The following is a 23,155-nucleotide window of genomic DNA, read 5'->3' as shown; positions in this document are numbered from 1 at the left end:
GGAGATTTTTACATGTCAGTATCATAGTAGATAACTTGGTAGAATTTTAGGGTGAGTCAAACAAGATTAATATGAAGGCTTTGTAAACTAGAAGTCACTAAACAAGTATAAGCTATTAACAACATCAATGATGACAACCCCAACGAGGTAGATTTGGGGGCAGGTAAGGCTTCTTATACTCCTCAAATGAAAATGTATAGAGCCACATTTCTATTCTTTCTGCCATATATCAGCCCCTAATGGTGCCTTAGCCTCCCTCATGGTTACTACATAATGTTGTTCACACATCAGCTGTTTGTAACTTACAAAATCCTCCCAATAACCTTATGAAGCTGGAGTGTTTTTAGCCATGGAAGCAAGTGGAGAGATTATTTAACTTTCCTAATGTTGCAAATAGCATGTTCTATTGGCATTCAGACACTGGACTACAGCTAGGTGATGATAATATCTGAATAAGCCCTGCAGTCAAGCCTTTAAAAGACTCATTTTCTATCCAAGGAGGTCCCAGCCACAATCATTACAATTTGGAGACTGTAAAGTTCCACTTATCATTTTCAGAGCCCTCAGGAATACATCAGTCATTTGGAAGCTTTGAAAATGTTTTTATAAACTGCCATCATCTTTACCTACGGCCCGATGTGTGTTCCCAAGTGGGCACTGTGCCCTTCTCCTTCTGAAAACACTGAATAAATCCTTTGAATCACCTCATGAACTGATAGGTCTCTTTATCAGAATAAGCAAGAACCCACCTGCCCCATTAGAAAATAGCTTTCCAAAAGTGGAAGCTGATATATGGCTGCTCATGAGAATGGCCCACAGTGATTAAGAAGAGCGGGTCCATTGTCACTCACAGAGTGGCACCGTGTGGCAGTCCTCACAAGCTGCCTCTCTCACTCTGAAAAGCAATCTTCATGATATACTGGGATGGTTCATATAGGATCCATTTTAAAGTGTTTCAAGTGACCCCGGTTTGTGCCTTTACTTCTTCTTCTTCTTTTTTTTTTTTTTTTTTTTGGCACTGTATTCTTCTAGTCCAGTATTCCTGTACTAAAAAAGAGTGAAAATGTCAAGACCTTGCACAAATTGTACTGACTTGACCCTTGGAAGGCAACAGCATGCTCTCTTCCACATCATTACTTTTTATTACACTCCCTGCCACATCTCTGCAAAGGAGTGAGACAGGAAGCACGGTGCGCGGCTTGTCCCCTGGCTGAATGAGTCTGTGGCCCGACCCTGCTTTGTCAAGTCCGGGTGTGTTCATCATCCACTGGAACACTGGAGCAGGTTCAACGCCAGACTTGCTCTCAATGGAGTGGCAGCCGCGGTGGTGGCTAGCAGCTCTCTAAGAGCTAGGTTGCAATTAATCATGCAAATGAGGGAGGGAGGGCGAAAGCTTGGATGAATGGAAACCCATTTGGGGAGTCTCCTCCACCACAGATTTCTTGCTAGAGAAATTAACATTAAGCAAAACAGTAGTTGAGGTTTTATCTGCCCTCCCACCCACTCCTTCTTTAAAAGGGTAATGAAGTTAACAGGCCTCTGAGGGAAGGGGGAGAAGAGGGGTTCAGTGGTCAGACCCAAAAGATAGATTCTAGTCAATCTCTGCAGACAGGCTGTGGCATGACTTTGGGTGAGTTACCTGCATTCATTTACTCAGTCTTCCCCTCTAGGAAATGGGACTAAAATTACAGATGGATTGGGTTCTATTATTAAATATTAAAGGATATTAAAGGATAATTATGGGTAAGGGATGCAGAGAAAAGGTGTAGTATTCTTGCCAAACATGAATCTCTGTGTGGTCAGAGTATAGTCTAAAAGGAGACTCTGAGTTAAAATTAGAGAAGAAAGAGGGAAAGATGTTTAGTATTTCTAGGATGAAACAGGAGCCAGGAGAAAGGGACAGATTATGAAGCTATTTGATGACTACAGTTTATCAATTTGTTAAGACTGTGCTGACTGATTGGGTCAGTAGTTCCCAGTGGGTATGGGGCCAGCCCTTAGGGAGTGTTTTCGAGGTTTATGGGGCTGGTGTGGTCATTGTAATGATCAGGGAAGCTCTTTGTGAACTGGGGCAGGGATACTAGAAATCCTGTGATAAGTGGAACAGACAGTTCTGCCCCAAACAAATTGTCCTGTACCTAGTAACTTCTGAATGTTTACCTAGACATTGATTAGACAAAGAAAGACTATCTAGTGGCACCTAGATGGCCTAGTCAGTTGAGCATCAAACTCATGATTTCAGCTCAGGTCGTGATCTCAGGGCCCTGGGATCAGGCCCTGCATTGGGATCTGTGTTCAGTGGGTAGTCTGCTTCTCCCTCTCCCTCTACCCCTCTTCCTGCTCATGTTCTCTCTCTCAAATTAATAAATGAATGAATGAATGAATGAATGAATAAATAAATAAATAAATAAAGACACTCTATCATTATCTAAACCTAGGAACAAAATATGTTTTTTTTTTTTTTTTAAAGATTTTATTTATTTATTCATGAAAGACACAGGGAGAGAGGCAGAGACATAGGCAGAGGGAGAAGCAGGCTTCCTGCGGGGAGCCCGATGCGGGACTTAATTCCAGGACCCCAGGATCACAACCTGAGCCAAAGGCAGACGCTCAACCACTGAGCCACCCTGGTGTTCCCCCCAAAAATATATATTTAAATCAGCATGATACTTTTTGGGGCACAGTTTTAATATTTTCTAAGAATACAGCTGCTGTATAAATTGAGAAAATATTACATTTTGTCTTGTTCAGAACATTATCAGGATTTGTTTATTTCAGAAAATCATATCACCAATGGCAACACCACTCATGATGTGTGAGTTGCCAATATCACAGACTTGTGAGTCGGCTGGGTGGTAGTGGTGGGATGCTGTACAGAGGTGTAAGCTTCTGGTTATTTTGTTTAACCTCCCAGTGTTATCACCTCCCAGCTCTTACTTTCTGAAGTGCAAGTGATTTTATTATAAATTATGTTTCTTTTTATTTCTTCTTCATGTTATAGTTAATTAAACCATTTTACTGATTTTTAAGAACATTATGTGTATAGACTGGTTCTATCACCTCTGAATTTCATTTCAGGATAATAAAGGGTGTCTTAAGCCTCGTTTACTTAGTGGTTAGTTGTGTTTTAGTAGTGATTCTTCCTCATTTGCTAAGATTCTTCTCTCTTTCAATATTCATTTCCGATAATCTGGCTTTTGTCCATTCTGATGCAGTCTGAGACTCATGTCTATGTATATTGAAACCCCAGTTATAGACTGGATTCAAGTTTTCTCTTGGTCTGATGCAAATAGAGGACAGAAACAGAAAGCAGAGGTGGTGGTGCCCATATTCATATTCCGGGATGCCTGAGCCTTAGCTCTAGCCCAGCTCTTATGGGAACCACTATTATAAAAAACTTTATTAACCTCACTGAGCAAATGTGGAAATCGAGAATCCAAGAGGTTAATGACTTTTCCAAGGTCTCCAAACAAATCAATGGTAGAACTGGGATTAAGCTTCATTCCAAATCTGAAGCCAAAGTTTGCTACATTCTTGCTCCCATGACTCACACTGTTCCATTTTAAGGCAGTGAACTCATTGTTATCGATAGCAGTGACTTAATGACGAGAGTGACTAGAATAATTACTCACACTTGCATGCGAAGATTTTTAATGTTTTAAAATGGACTTGAAAAACGATGAGCATATCTGGCTCTTCCTATCAATTTGAGAAGACTCAACAAGTAATGGTATCCATGAGAGAGAGAGGAAGGAGGTCTTTTAGAGATACACAAATGAACCCACAATGGTAGATCCACAACTAGAACCCAAATCTCTGCATTAACTCCAACTTTATGCTCTTTCTACCATATTACACTGAAGATTCACTATCGGTATGGATATTTTTTAATAAAAAAGAAAGCTAATGTTGAACAGACCTTGTATGCCAGATTTAACTTAGTGCTGCTAAATCATTTACATATGCCATCACATTTAACTTTCAAACAACTCTGTGCACCTCACAAATGTGGCTGGAACCCTATTTTGGAGGTGAGTTAACTGATAAGAGTGTGAAATACTTAATAGTCTTCACTTTGTGGTCCTCAATGGTGTTCGCTTTGGCAGCACATATACTAAAATGTGGTCCTCTATGTGCAAGCAGACTGAAGGACACAAAAATCCCTGCCTTCCTGCATGGAACAGTACTCAAGCTTCTATTTATTACAGGTACAAAGTGTTTTCTCCTTCATCGGGGTGAGACTAGAATACTGGAGAGAAAGAGTTAATAGTGTCAGAGCTATGTAAATTATTATTTAGATATGAGGTATTTCACGGAAATGGTAAAGGATTGCATAGGGCAAGGGAAATAGAGTTTTATCCCAGAACTAGCCAGGGTTAGAAGAGTCTGTTTTCAATAGCATTAGCTACCAAACCTCACATGGATTCTGCAGAGCATTTTATTCAGAGCCCTAAGACTCACACCACAGTTTTTACTTACCTCTGATTCTCTCAAAATATTTTGATGAGAGGGAGAAAATGGCTTCTGGTATAAAAAGCACAGACCTTAATCTCTAGTTCAAGGACTTTGAAATTCGGTTGCTATGAGATTGTACCAGCTACTTAATCTCCCTGGACCTTAATTTGGCCATCTGTGAAATGGGGTGGATAAAATTGAACTGCAGAACCACTTTGGCAATAATGAGCTTCAATCAGTGCCTGGAAATGCCCAGTAACCAGTCCCTCTTTAGGGAGAAGAGCTCAGAGAGCTAACACAGGGGCTCAGAGCTGATAATTTTCAGATGGGCCTGGTAGGTGATCATTTCCTTCTACTTGGTCTGTTCTCTAATTGCAAAAAGATGACAGAGAATGGAAAAGCTACAGTAGAAGCCCATGGGTTCTGCAGTGTGGATAGAAATCTCCTTGGTTTTATGCTTGTGGAGTGCTCAGCTTCAAATCCCAATGCCCTTACTCTTAAATTACAGCTACTGAAGCAAATCTTAAATAGGCTCCCCCAAAGACAGCAGCAGTTGCTGGGCCACATAGCATGACTTCTAATATCAGCAACAGCAATCACAGGACCAGCAGGGTCCCCTCTCCAGTTCCTTTAGGACATCATCTTGATTTAGATTCCAAATGTCACTTAACATCTACATTCCTTGTTTGTTGTTTCCCCAGTTAGTATTTCCTTTCTCTATCTTGTGTATTCTCACCTTAATGTGATCATCATTCGAGTTCCAGTTCAACAGAACTTGTGGTTATTTGAGCATCTCACGTGAAGAGATGAAATAATGGGAAAAAAATGTGATGATCACTAATGTAATGAACATCTGCATAGAGACTATGTATAAATATCCTCCAGGGAGGGCTAGGGTATGGAGTACTAAGGTATTGGGAAGCAAAGTAGAGGACATCCACATATATGTGTTAGTTATTTAAATGTAGGTCAGTTACCCTGTGACTGAATCCACATATATTCTAAAGCCGTCCTGTGGTGACTTCCTAGCTGCTGCCTAAATTTTCCTTCAGACACGTGGGATGTCAGCATTTCCTTTTTTCTATAAGTATCACTGGCAACTTATCAGACTGGGGAATATAAGCACAGTCTTGCAAATGAAAGCTTCTTAAGATTTTTATTTACTGAAAGTTTACAGTACTATCATGTCCCTGAGAAGACTAATATAGTCTAAGTTAAATGGACAAGAAAGTTCAAACATCAGTTACCTAAAAGGAGAAGGTTGCATATACTTAGATGAGGAGGGAGCCAATGAGTGCAATGGAGGGAAGGAGGTGGACTAGACCCTTCTGCAATTGAGGGTAAGAGGTGAATCTGTCTGGAAGAGAACAGGCTTTGGGTCCAAGTCTGAGTGGGGGCAGATGAAGGTCAAGTACAAAACTCTGACCAAGAGAAAAGACTAAAGATCAACATGGGGGAAAGTTAATCTCTTGTCAGATCTAAGCTAGAAATAAAAGGCTAGGGGATTTTAGCAACTGCCTCCGTTTTCCCAATGAATTGATAGCAGTCAGGTCCAGATAGACACAGATGAAAGCAAGCTCAAGGTTAATTAGAGGATCTTGTGGACACAACAGAAGGATCACACCATCTCCAATCCTCTCCATTTCCAGACTCGTGTACACACACACTACCCTGTCATCCAAATCTGCTTATTCTTATATCCAAATCGAAACACGTTCAAGCATTTTTCCTTATTAAAATCATACTGCCAGTCTCTATGGACTAATAGTGCATTGTCCCGATATAGGTCACAGAATATCACTAAGATCGTTATTGGTTAGAGCTCATTTCCTGACCTTTAAAAATTTATATCCATGCTACTTGGCACAAACTTGCCATTAATATGTATATAGAGTCCTTAGAACAGAAAAAAAAAAAAGCTGCGGGCATACTCTAGGGAAACCTGTTTTTGGAAAGTTATCTTTCATATTTGAATAGTTTCTTGGAAGGCAAGATCTTCACCAAAAGCTCTGAAGTGTGAAGTAGGAACAGCTAAGTACTAAGAAGAAGGAAAATAATAATTGCTAGGTAGGGATGGTTCTAGTGACACACTCTCTAAAAAGCTTCAGCCCAAAGTAGAAAGAGTGGATAATAAAATGAGCTAGTGGAAATACCTCTACCATCTTAGACTGAGTCAAGAAAAAGACTCTAAAATGAAGACTGAAACAAATGAAGAGAGATCTGGAGACTTGGATAATCTAGATGCTCTTCCTGGTGGTCTGACTAGTTCTGACTTTAATAATAATTCCATGACCGTAACTGGTAGTAATTTGATGACCAAGCAAAACATGTTTCAAGAAATTAATTCTTTATATATGAGAAATCCACACTTTGGGCAGTCCATTCATCCTCTGGAGAGCCTGTCTGTTGACTTAATTAAGACCTCTGATGAAGAATAGCAGTGCCTTCCCCATGTTGCCAAAGTGTGCTTTGACATTACAGTGCAACATGAACAAGGGCAATAAAATCAATATTGTCTAGAAAAATCCTTCAGGTTCAGAGTGTTTCTGGAATCTCCCAATCTCCTCCCCTGGTCACCATCACCAGCACCCAACATGATATTAACCAATGAGTCACTTCTGCTGCTCTCCCCATCAACACTTACTTTCCACCAACAGAGTAGTGATTTTGAGGGGACAGACGTTTGGCTAAAGTCAGGGCTCTGTGCTGTGGTGCCTAACACCTAGTCCCTTCTGAAGGGCATGGATCTGTGTATTTGTCCTTCTCAGAGAGCACCCATCCTCATCACAAGAGGCTGGGTAAGACCCATGAACAGCACAACAGGATCTGATTCCCTCCACCCCACACACAAAAAAACTGGGCATAGCAGGCAAGGACTACAGACCAAGGAGGCCTAGTCTGGAAGAGGGTTCAGAGTAGCCAGACTCAAAGCCTGGCAAAGAAGAGAGTCCTTGTCAACACAAATCTCTGCAAGTTCTTTAGCTTGAGGAGAAGCGTTAGCTATTGCTCATGAACCTTTGGGGGAAGGTGAAATTTTGTGGTTCTTTGTTCTACTTTAATCATCTTCCCCATGTGTTCATTGTTTGGGAGAATGGGTAGCCACTCAGATCTTTCTTTCTTTTTTAAAAAAAGATTTTATTTATTTATTCATGAGAGGCAGGGAGAGAGAGAGAGAGAGAGAGAGAGAGAGAGAGAGAGAGAGAGAGGCAGAGACACAGGCAGAGGGAGAAGCAGGCCCCATGCAGGGAGCCTGATGCAGGACTCAATCCCAGGACTCCAGGATCACACCTGGCAGAAGGTGGCCCTAAACCGCTGAGCCATCCAGGCTGCCCCACTCAGATCTTTCTAAATTGCTGTAGAGTGAGGAAACTAGAATTCTGGTCAGATGACATGGCCTAAAATTCTTTATACTAGTTATTCTAATATCATATTGAGTGATTTCAGATGGCAAGATATTTCAACTTCTGACCTACAGAATCTCACCTGTAGAATGAGGATAGCACCACACTAGGAGTTCTGTGGCCCATGGACCCAATCAGCCTACCTCCTCTCTTTGTATGGCTCAAAGATAGGAATATGTTTTTACATTCTTAAATGGCTGGAAAAAAGTCAGAAGAATGATATTTTGTGGCACATAAAAAATAGATGTCAAATTTTAGTGTCCATAAGTCACATTTTATTGGAATGCAGACACCCTGTACCGTTACAGACTGTCTGTGGCTGTGCTTTTGCTATAAAGGTAGAATTAAGTGGTTGAGGGCAGCCCGGGTGGCTCAATGGTTTAGCGCCGCCTTCAGCCCAGGGCATGATCCTGGAGACCTGGGATGGAGTCCCATGTCAGGCTCCCTGCATGGAGCCTGCTTCTCCCTCTGCTGTGTCTCTGCTTTTCTCTCTCTCTCTCTGTGTCTCTCTCTTTCTGTCTCTGTCTCTCATGAATAAATAAAATCTTTAAAAAAAAAGAATTAAGTGGTTGAGACAAAGATTATATGTCCCACAAGCCTGTATTATTTACTAAATTATCCCTTTATAGAAAAAGCTTGCTAATCCCTACACTATACCTTATTTGCCTAATTAAAAAAATAGTTGTGGGGAGAAAAGTCCATAAAGTCTGTAAAAAATTTTTTTCATGTTGCAGAACACTTACAACCCTGGTGAATTATTATTATTTTTGTTTTTGTATTGAAATCACATTTATGGGAATCTTAATATCCAACAGCATTACTACCATACAACCTAACTCTGCAGACTTTTCATTGACTGAATAGGGTGTATTGTTGGCTGAGAGATGAAAGAGAAAAGGGCTGCTGTTATTAATCTGGCTCAGTGAAAGTTGTTCCTTCCTGCCCATCAAAAATACAGCTGAATTCTAGCCTGGGGAATGTATTTGTAACAGAGTTTATATTAACAGAAAACTGAGACTAATAAGCCACAGTGATTTAGAAAAGCATAAGAAAACATCTGCTCTTTGGTTGAGATTTGTCCAAATGTAAAATCCTAGCTTAAAATGCAGTAAAAGCAAGTTGCTTAGCAAGAATTCATGGAGCGTCTACTATTTACAGAGTAATGAGCTGGGGAAAGAACTATGCGATTGGCAGGTCTTGTCTTGGACAGTCCTCTTTGCCTTTGGGCCACTTCCTGACCTTCCCACACCCCTACCCATGAATAATATGCATGCCTGAACTTCCAGGCACAGGTCTAATTCTGGATCTTTCTTGATTTCTTCCTCATCACATTGGTTTAGTTGGACAATAGACAGCAGTGATGGATAAATTGAAATGGATGGGCTAAAGTTCCACTGTAAAGTTACCTGAGCAGCAGGATGAAGTGTTTGTGCTTAATTCTAAAGACAGTGAGGTGTTTTAAAGTTTTATAACTGGGGGTGGACAAGGAGATTGGGGCTGTATTTCAGGATGATTAATCAGGTAGCTGTGTGTAGGATGGATTGGAGTGGGTGGAGGCAGAGAGATCAATGGAGTAGTTTTCCCAGTAGGCCAGGCAAAGAGTGATGAGGCTCTGAACTAATGTGGGGGCAGAGGGGATGAGAAGAGAGGAAGAGGCATGAGAATCAGTGCAGAAGCAATTGATTGAATGCGGGAGTTGAAGAAACGCTTCGAGCTACAGATGCCTGCTTAATGGAAGCAGGGAAATTAGGAAGAGGAGCTGGTTTGAGAGGGAGATAATGAGTTTGGTTTTGGACATGTTGAACTGAACGCGTCAGCAGGACATGCAGATTGAAGTCAGAATAGTAGATAGAGATGCTGTTCCTGAGTCCAGAGCTCACTATCCAGTAGTAGTTGGTGGGAGGTAGGAAAGGAGAGGGAATTCTACTCTGACATGGAAAAGGAGTCTACACTAGGCTCAGATGCCAAGAGCAAGAAAGAAAAAAAAGAGAGTGGGAACGACCTGGAAAGCCAGGGAAATATATCAATTGCATCTTAAGAAACCCGATGAATAAAGGAAAGGACAGGCGAGTGGTATTAGTGCTGGTTGGAGAGAAATCACAGAGGAGAGAATGGCATGGGAGAGGCTGTAAAGACCACAATGCCAACAAGATAAGGCAGCAGAGGTACTCAACACAGCTAAAATATAGATGCAAGAGATAAAGCCAGTTTGTAGTAAATATTGCAATAAAAATTTCATTACCTGGTAGCTCATCAATGTTCCAGAGAAAAGTAAATAATGTTCTCCCATTGTGCTCTATAAAACTTCTTCCTTCCCTGTCTCCACTCCAGAGACAATTTGGCTTTTCCTAAATCTGATTAGACTTAAATCCCCTGTTGGCTCAGTTATGTCTTTGTTTTTATCACATATGTTTTCCAGCTGCCAAAAGCTGTGGAAGGAAATTTTCTGAAGGAAAATATTCCTTTTCCTTTGTCAAACCACTGGGTAGTTTTATTTTCCCCAGGTAGCTCAGCCTCTCACCACTTTATTTTTGTTCTCTTAGTTCAAAATATGTTTTGGGAACAAAAATATTTCAAATGAACTTCATGTTCATATTTCTTTCTCTACGCCTGTATTTTATTTTCTTTTCCTTCCCTATTTTTGAGTGACAATTGAGGTATTTGGGGTCTGTAAAGAATCAGAAGATTTCTTTAGTACTGCTTATCATGCTTTACTCAGCAAATCTGTTCCTTTGCTCACAGATAATTAGTATGTTTTTTTTTTTTTTTACTAATCAATAGAAGGAACAGCAGAAATTGATGAGCTTTCTGATCAATTAAATCAGATCATGTTTTTAATGATTAAAGTCCTTTTTCAGAAGTTCTCATTATAACTCCAGGATGGATTTTCAGTGACAAACTCCAAATAACAAAACCAAAACCATCTAACTACCCATCACCTATTAGCATGTATTCAGTAGAGCAGGATGTGCACACACTCATACTGGTACACATGAGCATATATACATACATACACCACTGGTAAGATGTGTGCAAACCTACTCCGATAAGTCTTTTTTATAATTGTTAAGTGGTACATTATAGAAAATTCAGAGATCAAGTTCTTGCATCTTTATCTTTACCCTGAAAACAAGTCCTTTAAATACAAACCTGTTTAAAATAAAGATCATCTCAGAAGCCATTGAGCAGTTCATAAAATATATCCTATGCATTTTCCACTTTAATATCAAAATATTAAAAAGACTCTTGGATAATGACCTTCTTTTAAGTTGTAATAACCAGCACAATTCTTTAAAAGTCATAAGCCAAGATTTGAGCTGCCCAAGCTGTGGGCTGCACTGGGGCATGAAGGTGCTTGGCAGGACCTGGGTGTTTGTTCAACCACCAGCTTTGTCTGTGATCTGGAAGGCAGTATCAGCAAATGGCATTTCTTTTGTGTAGTCCTTGAGATTCATCCTAGCAAAGCTAAGTTTGGAATCATGTGAGATAGCCAAGGAAGAGAGGCAAAGGGAGACCCAAATGATTAAGTCTGTGGGTGGACCAGAAAGAACAGGTATCATGGATAGAAAGGAAAAAGATCAGGCCCAAAACAATGTGGAGGAGTCTGCGGAATTGTTCTTTCAACCAAATGTACTGGCCCAGCCATGAGGACAGGAAATCTCACCCACTGTGGAGCCTCTAAGGCCCTGTCTCATGTGATGCAGCAAAATAAAAAAAGATATGCAATTCTTCTAATATGGGAATTACCTTTATGGGAGTTTTAATATCCCCAACAACATGATTAACTTACCCATAAACACTCTGAATCTGCAGGTATTTCTGTGATTGAATGAATGCATTGTTAGTTGAAATTTATACTTTTTATCTATACTGCCAAGTCAACACCGGAATGCTTGGTACGGAACACTAGAATGGTACCGAATACCAGAGCAACAAAGAAGGCCATCACAAGGTGGTGTGAATACTGTGGCAGTGTGTTATGTTCTTGAGAAAAGAACCAGGCTCATTGTTGGCCTTGACCCCCACCTGCCTTCACCAACTTTTTCCTGTGTGCTTGCAACCAGTCAGATATGCACCTGAGATAGGAGTTATTAAAGCAGAGGCTTAGCTTGGGAAACAGTTGGGCCTTCCACAAGGCGACCCAAGTAAAATCAGGCAGGCAGATGTTGGACTTAACCAATGGACCTAGACAAATAGGCTGAGGAGCAGAGGTGGTCTTGGTCTGATGTAGGGCAGGGAGTTTGCAGAATGGTGGCAGGGATTAAATGGGAGAGGAGAAACCAGTGTGCACAGTGGCACATAGGTGTAGCCATGAGGCTGGGGTCAGAACTAGGAAACTGTAGGTGGAGTTGAGGCAGCACCCAGTTCCCCTATTTGCAAGGCATGGGAACTTTTCTATGTAGGACCATTAGAGGTCTTCAGGCAACAGCTGCTCATGACATACGGCTTAACCATTTCATGCCTAACAATGTGAATTCATGGGAAGTATTTAGAGACCAACACAAGCTAGATTATAATCAGGGGCTAGAGCATCTCATCAATAGACAAAACTGTAAGATTTTTTTCTTGGCAGAAATGCTTTGGATGACTGCTCATCTTCTTTCCAAAATGCTTCCTTTTCTCAGTTCATTTTACTACAGTAGGGAGAATGTCTCATTTTTTCTTTAGCACTTGCTAAATCTCTCGTATGAGAGAAGTTATGATCTAGGCAAAGCTGGAGTAAAGAAGGGTCAGCCAGAGGACTTTCCTTTGGCGTCCATTTATGAAAGGACATGAAAACACCATAGAAATAAATCAGAAATGTGGCATGGCCTCTTCTTATCGAGGACTCCATATGTGACTCCTTACAGAACAGGCAAAATATAAATCAGGCTAATTCCTTCCAAAGTAGGCAAAACTTCAAATGAAAAACAAAAAACGCATCCTTGAGAGCACTGACCCTTCTCTGATGCAAACACACGAATGTATATGGGATAATATCTTGAAAATATTAAATCATGTGTTTTTTATTCCTCATTCTCATATGTCTCATTGCTTGGTAGCCATCTGACATTATAGTCTTAGAGAAAGTGGGGCAGAAAGTTCTAATTTGGGAAGGAACAGGATATAATATAGAGAAAGTTTTGATTTGAAAGGAAGAGGGTATAAAAATCCTAATTTGTTCAGCTTTCAGATGATTGTCAAAAGGAGAATGGAGTGTTATGCTGAGTGAAACAAGTCAATCAGAGAAAGACAATTATCATATGGTTTTACTCATATGTGGAATATAAGAAATAGTGAAAGGGAACATGAGGGAATGGGGGGGAAACTAAGTGGCAAAAAATTAGAGAGGAAAACAAACCATGAGAGACTCCTAACTCTGGGAAACAAACAAAGGGTTGTAGAAGGGGAGGTGGGTGGGAGTATAGGGTAACTGGGGGACAGGCATTAAAGAGGGCACATGATGAGATGAGCACTGGGTGTTATGCTATATGCTGGCAAATTGCATTTTTTAAAAAAGAACAGAATGTCACTAAATCAACCTTATAAGAAATGCTAAGGACACTTTTTTCCCCAAGATTTTATTTATTCATTCATGAGAGACACACAGAGAGAGGCAGAGACACAGGCAGAGGGAGAAGCAGGCTCCATGCTGTGAGCCCGTCATGGGACTCCATCCCCAGTCTACAGGATCACGCCCTGGGCTGAAGGTCGTGCTAAACCGCTGAGCCACCTAGGCTGCCCTAAAGACACTTTTTTTAAGTGGAAAAGGAAAGGCCAGAATTAGACATAGGAAAAATATGAATAAAAATATGTAAATTATGACAGCAGTATTAAAATGTGGAGAAGGGAGTAAAAAGCAAGAGTTTTTTGTTTTGCTTTAGAATAAATTTGAACTTAGATGACCATCAACTTGAAGTAGACTGCTATGTACTTAGGATCTTATATGTGAACTTCATGGTAGTCAAATCCAAAACCTATAATAGATACACAAAAAATAAAGAGAAAGAAAACCAAACATAACACTACAGAAACTCATCAGTCACCAAGAAAGAGAGCATGAGGAGAAGAAAGGAACAGAAAACTACAAGAACCACCAGAAAACAAATAACAAAATAGCAATAAGTACATACCTATAAACAATTACTTTAAATGTAAATAGCCTAAATGCTCTAATCAAAAGAAATAAGGTGGCAGAATGAATAAAAAACCAAGACCCATCTATATGCTGCCTGCAAGAGATTCACCTCAGACTTACAGACACATATAGACTGAAGTGAAGGGATGGAAAAACAATTACCAAGCAAATGAAAGTAAAAACAAAAACAAAAAAACCCCAGCTAGAGTAGCAATACTTAAATCAGACAAAATAGACTTTGAGACAAATAGTATAACAAGAGACAAAAGTAAACATTACATAATGATAAAGGGATCATTCTAACAATTGCAAATATCTTTGCACCCAATCCTGGAGCACCTAAATACATAAAGCAAATATTAACAGAGAGAAATTAATAGTAATACAATTATAGTAGGGAATTTTAATAGCCCACTTACATTAGTGGAAGATCATCTAGGCAGAGGATCAATAAGATAACAGTGTCTTTAAATGACATATTAATGCCTTTGAATTGAAACATATTACATATTGTTTCATCCAGAAGCAACAGAATACATGTTCTCTTTGAGGGCGCATGGAACATTCTCCAAGATAGGTCACATGTTAGGCCACAAAACAAGCCTCAATATATTTAAGAAAATTGAAACCATACCATACATCTTCTTGACCACAACTGTACGAAACTAGAAATCAATTGCAAGAAAAAAAAATCAAGAAAAAACACAAATACATGGAAGCTAAACAACATGACACTAAACACCAATAGTTCAATGAAATAATTAAAGAAAAATAAAAGAAAAAATACATGGAGACTAATAAAAATGAAAACACAATGGCCTAAAATCTTTGGGATGCAGTGAAAGGCCTAAGAGGGAAATATATAGTGATACAGGGCCTACCTCAAGAAACAAACAAACAAAAAATTTAAATAAAGAATCTCACCTTACACCTAAAAGAACAACCAAAGCCCAAAGTGAATAGAAGGAAGGAAATAATGATCAGAGCAGAAATAAATGACATAGAGACTTAAAAAAAAAAAGAAAGAAAAAAAATCAATAAAACCAAGAGCTGGGTCTTTGAAAAGATAAACAAAATTGATAAATCCTTAGCCAGATTCATCAAGACAAAGGGGAAAAGGATCCAAATAAATACAGTCAGAAACAAGAGACGGGAAATAACAACTTGCACCTCAGAAGTACAAAGGATTATAAGGGAATTCTACAATAATTATATGCCAACAAATTGAACAATGTAGAAGAAATGGAAAAATTCCTAGAAACATATTGTCTTCCAAGACTGAATCAGGAAGAAATAGAAAATCTGAACAGACCAATTAATAGGAACAAAATTGAATCAATAAAAAAAAATTACCCAAAAATTAAAGTCCAGAATCAGATGGATTCACAAGTGAATTCTACCAAATATTTATCTTCAAACTATTGCCAAAAATAGAATAGAAAAAAATCTAGATACATTTTATGAAGTGAGCATTATTCTAATATCATAACCAGACAAAGATAACACAAAAAATAAAACTGTAGACCAATATCCTTGATGCACGTAGACGCAAAATTCTCGATAAAATATTAGCAAACCATTCAACAATACATTCAAAGGATCATTCACCATGGTCAAGTGAATTTATCCTGAGGATGTAAGAATGGTTCAATATTTGCAAATCAATTGACAGGACACTACATCAACAAAACGAAGAATAAAAATCATGTGATCATCCCAATAGGTGTAGGAAAAGCATTTGACAAAATATAACATCGTTCATGATAAAAAACTCTCAACAAAGTGGATTCAGAGAGAACATACCTCAACATAATAAAGGCCATATATGAAAAATCTATAGCTAATATCATACTGAGTAGTGAAAAACTGAGAGCTTTCTGTCTAAGACCAGGAACCAGACAAGGATATCCACTCTCACCACTCTTATTCAACATAGTACAGGAAGGCCTAGTGTAACAATCAGACAAGAAGAAATAAGAGGCATCTATATTAGTAAAGAAGTTATACTGTTACTATTTGCAGATGATGTAATACTATACGTAGAAAACTCTAAAGACTCAACTAAAAAAACCATTAGAAGCAATATATGAGTTCACTAAAGTCGCAGGATACAAAATTAACACCTAGAAATTGGTAGCATTTCTCTACACTAATAATGAAGTAGCAGAAAGAGAAATTAAGAAAACAATTCCATTTACAATTGCACCAAAAAGAATAAACTACCTAGGAATAATCTTAAAAGAGGAGCAAGACCTGTACTCTGAAAACTATACAACATTGATAAAAGAAATTGAAGATGACATAAACAAATGGAAAAATATTCCATGCTTATGGTTTGGAAAAATTAATGCTGTTAATACGCCCATACTACACAAAGCAGTCTACAGATTCAATGCAATCCCTATCAAAATACCAACCGCATTTTTTCACAAAACTAGAACAAATAATCCTAAAATTTGTATGGAGCCACAAAAGACCCTGAACAGCCAAAGCAATCCTGAGAAAGAAAAAGCTGGAGGTATCATAATTCCAAATTTCAAAGTACTCAGTGAAACTGCAGTAATCAAAACAGTATGGTACTGGCACAGAGATAAACATGTAGATTAATGGAGCAGAATAAGAAATCCCAGAAATAAACTCATGCTTATATATAGTCAATTAATCTATGACAAAAGAGGCAAGAATATACAAAAGGGAAAAGACAGTCTCTTTGCTAAATGGTGTTGGGAAAACTGGATAGCTATATGTAAAAGGATTTTAATTAGATCACTTTCTAACAGCATACACAAAAATAAACTCAAAGTGGATTAAAGACCTAAATGTGAGACCTGAAACTATTAAAATCCTAGTGAAGAACATAGCCGTGGTTACTCTGACATCAGCTATAGCAGTGTTTTTCTAGATATGCCTTCTAAGGCAAGAGAAACAAAAGCAAAAATAAACTATCGGGGCTATGCCAAAATAAAAAGTTCCTGCACGGCAAAGAAAACCATCAACAAAACAAAAAGGCAACCTACTGGAGAGGAGAAAATATTTGCAAATGATATATTTGATAAGGGTTTCATACCCAAAACATAAGAACTGATAAAATTCACTACCAAAAAACCCCCAAACAATCCAATTTAAAAATGGGCAAGGGGACCCAAGGAGACATTTTTCCAAAGAAAACATACAGATAGCCAATGGACACATGAAAAGATAGAAAAGATACTCAACATCAATAATCATCAGGGAAATGCAAGTCAAAACCACAATGAAATATCACCTTACACATGTCAGGATGGCTAACAAAGACAAGAAATAAGTATTGGTGAGGATGTGGAGGAAAAGGAACCCTTATGTACTGTTGGTGGGAATGTAACTCGGTATAGCCATTGCAGAAAACAGTATGGAGGTTCCTCAAAAAATTAAAAATAGAAATACCATATGCTCCAATAATTCTATTAGTAGGTATTTACCTAAAGAAAACAAAAACACTAATTCAAAAAGATACATGCACCCTTGTTTATTGTGGCGTTATTTACCAGTAGCCAAGATATGGAAGCACCTCTGTCTATATGTACCACATCTTCTTTATCCACTTGTCCATCCATACAATATTCCACTGTATATATATATCTACATCTATATTTTTATATATTACATATATATTTTTTAAAGGAAAAGAGAATGGAAGTAAGTAAAGACAGGAGTTGCAACACATTTGTGTTAACTTTCCTCATCAGGGTTGAAATTCTAACAGGATATATTAGGTAAGTTGAGAGAAGATCCAAAAGTAGAAATACCTTTGACTTTTCTATTATAGGGTTGATAAGAGACCAGCTTTCATGGTGGTTCCTCCTACACCAATGTGTGGTGGCCACCTCAGGATAAAATCCTTGATGAAGAGCATTTATGCAGAGAAGACTCCATCTCTACAATGTGGAAGGTCAAGAGATTCTCACATATTTTACAGAGAGATGTGGGAAGTAGCTGATGGTGCTTGTTGGTGGCTTGGCAGGAGGGATGTCACAGGGGTGTGACATCTCTCACCTGACTACTGATAAAAAGACCATTCTGCCTGGGGATCAACTGGGAATTGCAATGAGATCTTAGGGATATACATAACATCAGCGATTACTAAAAAGGGGTCAGGTGGGCAGGGATAATCATAGGACACTGATGTAAAGGTGTTTAAAGTAAGAAGACCTGCTACACAGATTTTTTCAATTGATGCCAACAGGATGATTCATCACCAGACGGCCAAAGGACACTATTTCAGTGACCAAGGTAGCCAGAGAAGAACTCAAGGATTTATGTGTGAGAAAATGATATGTTCTCTTTGCCATGGGGAGGCCATGTGGGCCCTTCCTCCCCATCTCCCAACAACCATCTGCCATCTTGGAGAGGAGCAAGAGGAGGAAGAAAAACATACACAAGGGGAAAGAACTTTATCTGAACAAGATTAGATCATGTAAAGAGATTGTTTAGTTTATTGGTTTAGGCCAAATTTAATAGATAAAATTGATTTTAAGTTTTTTCTCCATTATCCAATAAGCTAAGGGCTTGTGAGGAAGATTAGATTAGCTCTGGGAAAGGAAGAAACTCAATGTCTTTACACGTATGAATGTATGTTAAATTTTGACCTCACTATGTTAATTATGTTTTATGTCTATGTTCATGTTATTTTAAGAACTTTAACGCGTCTCTTAAGAAGTTATCTGAGTAGAAAAATTGTAAAAGTAAACAGGAGACTATGAAGTACAGAAAACTAGGAAAAATATTTTCTGAAAATGAGAAAGATGTTAAACCTGGAGACTGAAGTTTAAAAATCTTATGCTTATGTGCTTGTATATACATTTACACATCCATGTTGGGCAAGAGTGTGTTTAACACCTGTGAGTTTTTACTGATAGAAAATTAGTGAAATGAGTTTAAAAACCATACAATAAATTCCTTATTTGGAACAGAAAAAGGAAGAATATGATTTACATTGATACAAAATATTTTTCTTCTTATATTAAATAAATGAATGGGCACCAAATTATAAGCGTGCTCATGCCCCTGTATACCTTGGTATAGTCCTGGCCTAAGATTTAAAGTTTTCTACAGGCAGCAGCAATAGAAGCACCCAGACAGAGGCAGTGGCATTGCTCTGACTTGGACATTTGTTATACTGTCTGCTTTTCTCCCATCCCAATTGTTTTTGGACCTACTTCTTGATTTATACAATCACCATGGGAGCAGCTACTTCATTCACCATGTCCTCCTCACTCTAGCTACAGTTGAACAAATGGTGCAAGTTGCAGCAATCAGTCCCTTCAGGGATGTTGAAACCAAGAAGGAAGAAAGGGACCTCAGTTTTTTCTGTATGGTTAATATGAGTCTTAAGATGCGGGCTAGTGGATGATTCCAGGTCTGCTCATGTGATCAGATGCAGAGGTTGCAGAAGGCATAGTAGAATTGAGTGACCCCAATAATAAATACGAATATGACTAGCAGAGTCTGATCTGGCTGGTCCTCAGGAAAACTGAGAAAATTGGGAAGTTTGCCATTGATGGATCCCACCACCCCATTCTGATACTTCATTAGGGTCCCTCATTTGCACTCAGTAGACTTTTAGTCATTGCTTTCAGCTGTTAATTTGTATGTTAGCAGAACATACAACACAGAACACAAGAAAGTGTTATCTTGGGGACAAGGGAACCATCTTCTATCTCTCACAGACCTAAGGGTTGTCAAACTCTCAGCCTCACATGGAGTGGAGCAGCACTATGGGTAAGGCGGCCCTAGCCACATCAAGATGGGGCAGTGAGTGCCCTATCCCAGTGCTCAGTGGTACAGAGGAATAACCAAGCTGGTTAGAAAGTCATCTTGTTTTTGTGTTCAGTCTACTGAGGCTCCCTACTTTATCCATTGCTTTTTGATTTGCTATTTTCTCTTTCTCATAGCTTGTTCAAAGTTTTTGTTTTGTTTTGAGAGAGAGAGAGAGAGAGAGAGAGAGAGAGAGAAAGTGTGAGTGAAGGCAGGGGCAGAGAGAGAAAGAATCTCAAGCAGGCTCACGCTCAGTACAGAGCCCCACATGGGGCTCAATCTCAGGACCCTGAGATCATGATCTGAGCCAAACTCGAGAGTCAGATGCTTAACCAACTGAGACACCCAGGAGCCCCAGAGGTTTTTTAATTATAGGAGGGGTAAAGAAAATAGTTTCTTTCTTTAAGCGATTATTGGTGATCCAGACACTGCTTGACTGGTGTAGTTGGCATCTATAGTTTTTACCATCCAGCATTTCCTGGTAACAGAATGATTCTCCCTCAAAAACCACTCTGACCATACCCTCTTGCATGTTTCAGATGGAATTAACTCTTACTGCTCAGGGTGAGCATGCAACACAGCCTAGGCCAATCAAAACAGAATCTCCTGGCCAGGGAGATTGATTGAAGACTGGTCACATGACCCAGTCAGTGTTAGGCTTGTGCTAGGACCACTGGGAAAGCCACATACTTTTTTTCTCCCCTTCTGGGACTTTTTGGTAATATGGAAGAAGTTGCCCTAGATTTCTAGGGATCACCTTGTGAAGATGAAGCCAATGACCTGGAAAGACAAAGCTGAGAGATTAAAAAGAAGCCAAGCCTTAATAACATCTTTTAAACTCTTGTATCCAGTTGTGTCTGAAAGCTTCCTCTACTAGATATTAGTCATATAAATCACTAGCTGATTTTCATGCTTTGGCCACTTAAAAAAAATCTCTTTGATAAGAGTCCTTACTATCATTTTACTATTTCTCTGTGACTTTGGTAAAACTAAGCAATCTCTCTAGGCCTCAATTTTTTTTATGCATTTATTCAACATATAAAACTTTATTTAGCACACACCAACAAATACCACTTATTCACGACACTTAGAACATTTATAAACAGAAGAGAGCAGGATGTGTGATTGCCCTTCCAGCTTCAGTCTCCATGTGTCACAGTGATTTGGGTCACGTGCCCATCCTTTGATCATTCACCATGGCCAGGAGAATGTGATGCTCTAATTGACCCAGATTGTGTGATTTCTTTGGGTCCTTTTAATTCTATCCTTTTAAGTTTGTAAATAAACTGGCTTTCAAGTTGTACAAGAATCCATTTTAACATCACAAGGAAAGTCTATACAATCTAAAGTGGCTGTGCACTCTGGAGGACTCACATTTCCTTGACACCGTGAAAATACAGATGCCTTTGGACAAGGTCTTATTCTGATGAAGCTATTCAGAATAGCTGTTGTTGTTGACAGTAGTGTTGTTGACACTTAGAAAATGTCAAGTAGTCATTTTCTAACTTTTGGGGACTCTATATGGGTGGTGTGGTAATTTTATTGATGACTCTCTCCTGTTCCTCATTTCTCCCATAACTCATTATTGGCAAAGAGGAAGGCACACAATGTCCTAGTCATACTAAATGTCTTTTAAAAAATAATATTTTAGTGAGAAGAAGGAGCGAGAAGTGAGAGGGGCTTCTTAATTTGAAAGCAATTTTAGGCTGCTAAATTTCACCAGAAAATGGAATATTTTAAATTGACTACAATGGTGAAGAGTAGAACAACTGTATAGAAACTTGCCTACTGTTTTCAAGCATATCAGACATATCTTGAACCTCATAAGACTTTGAACAGATTTATTTTTTATATAAGAAGTAAAAAAATGTTGAAAGTCATTCCTAATGAAAATCAATCTTTTTGTTCTATTATGCATTGATGAAAGAAGTTCATGATTATTAGAACGATTGAAGTCTGAATTCTTTTTAATGAATATTACATTTCTACCCATTAATAGGAAGCACTGCAGCCAGCCAGACTCGAACCCAGTTTTCACTCCCTGTAGTGTTTCCATCAGGGGTTCTCGGAGTCAAGTCCTCTGAGCCTGTCAGTAGTGTAGGAGGATGAGGGCTTCACTAGTCAAATGGAATGCCAGGCAAAATAAAAGCAGAAATTGGGCTTTGGATCCAAATAGACATGTGAAAAGTGAGCAAATAGGGTGATTATGCTAACACAGGGATGATCACAGCTTTAATTAATTGGAAGGAGTCATCCTGCGATGGTATTTTCTGCCACCTTGATCCATTCTCCACATGGAGCTCTTGGGCATTTAATTATTGTCTTTATTTTCTCAATTGCTTCCTTACCCATGGTGTTCCCATCTCAAGGAGCAGCAGAAGTTCCTTATTAACTCTTAACCCAGAAGTTGGTTGCCATTTTTGGTTCTTCCCCTCTCTTCTCTTCAACCCTCCACTTCTACTCTATCTCCAAGACTTATCTAACTTTCTTCTCAAGTATCTCTTGAATCCTCCCTTTCTTGCCAACTATTTTGCTACTTTCTTGGCTCAGAGAATTGGCCATAGAATACTTTCATAGTTTTGTATACTGCTGAGTGTTTTTTACTTTTTAATTTTATTCCAAAGAAAAGAAAAACCCATTAACACACACACACACACATACACACAAATACACAAGAAAACACACACAGTAAAAGAAAACTATAATGAATAGCTACAATCTCACCTACATTTCAGATTCTTATTAAAAAGGAATTAAAAATGAGACTATAAAAAGCAAACAAAATTGCTTAAAGTTTCATCAACTTTTGTAATACCATCTCATAGTGTTCCAAAACTTGAAATATTGGGGATATTTATTTTTAACCAAAGAGTTATTTCAGTAATTATCATGCACCACCTTTTAGAAAGTATTCAGTCCATAGCAAATGCTAAGTCAAAACTTGTTCAACGGAAATGCAAATGAGAGAGATATTATCATCAAAAGTGAACATGTTATGGGAAAGAATATATTGATGGGCTGTTAGGGGTCAGTGGACTCTAATTTAGAGGGTTAGGAGCCACTGCTATCATTTGTGGAGCCCTGGAGAAGAGTACAGTAGAGGTCAGAATAACATAAGCTTAAATATTTTAGTTTTAAGTCAAGTTAACAAGTGTAAAATTCTTTTCTTCTTGTCCTGGTAAATATTCTTTCATTTTCATTCTTTCATTCATTATAACTTGGAAGGCTAGATTTGAATTTAGAATTCTTGAACTCTTCAGACTTCTGCTCTAGAATATGATGGTGCTGGGAACACCCATGGGTTACCAGCTTTGTCTACTCACAGTGGCTGTGTTCTGTGCCCTGAGGCACCTCAGACCCCTAGGGCTGGGCACATTGACAACGTGGT

Source organism: Vulpes lagopus, chromosome 9 (genome assembly GCF_018345385.1).
Source record: "Vulpes lagopus strain Blue_001 chromosome 9, ASM1834538v1, whole genome shotgun sequence".
Lineage (NCBI taxonomy): Eukaryota > Metazoa > Chordata > Mammalia > Carnivora > Canidae > Vulpes > Vulpes lagopus.
The sequence above is the reverse complement of the archived record's forward strand: the minus strand, read 5'-3'. Positions refer to the sequence as shown.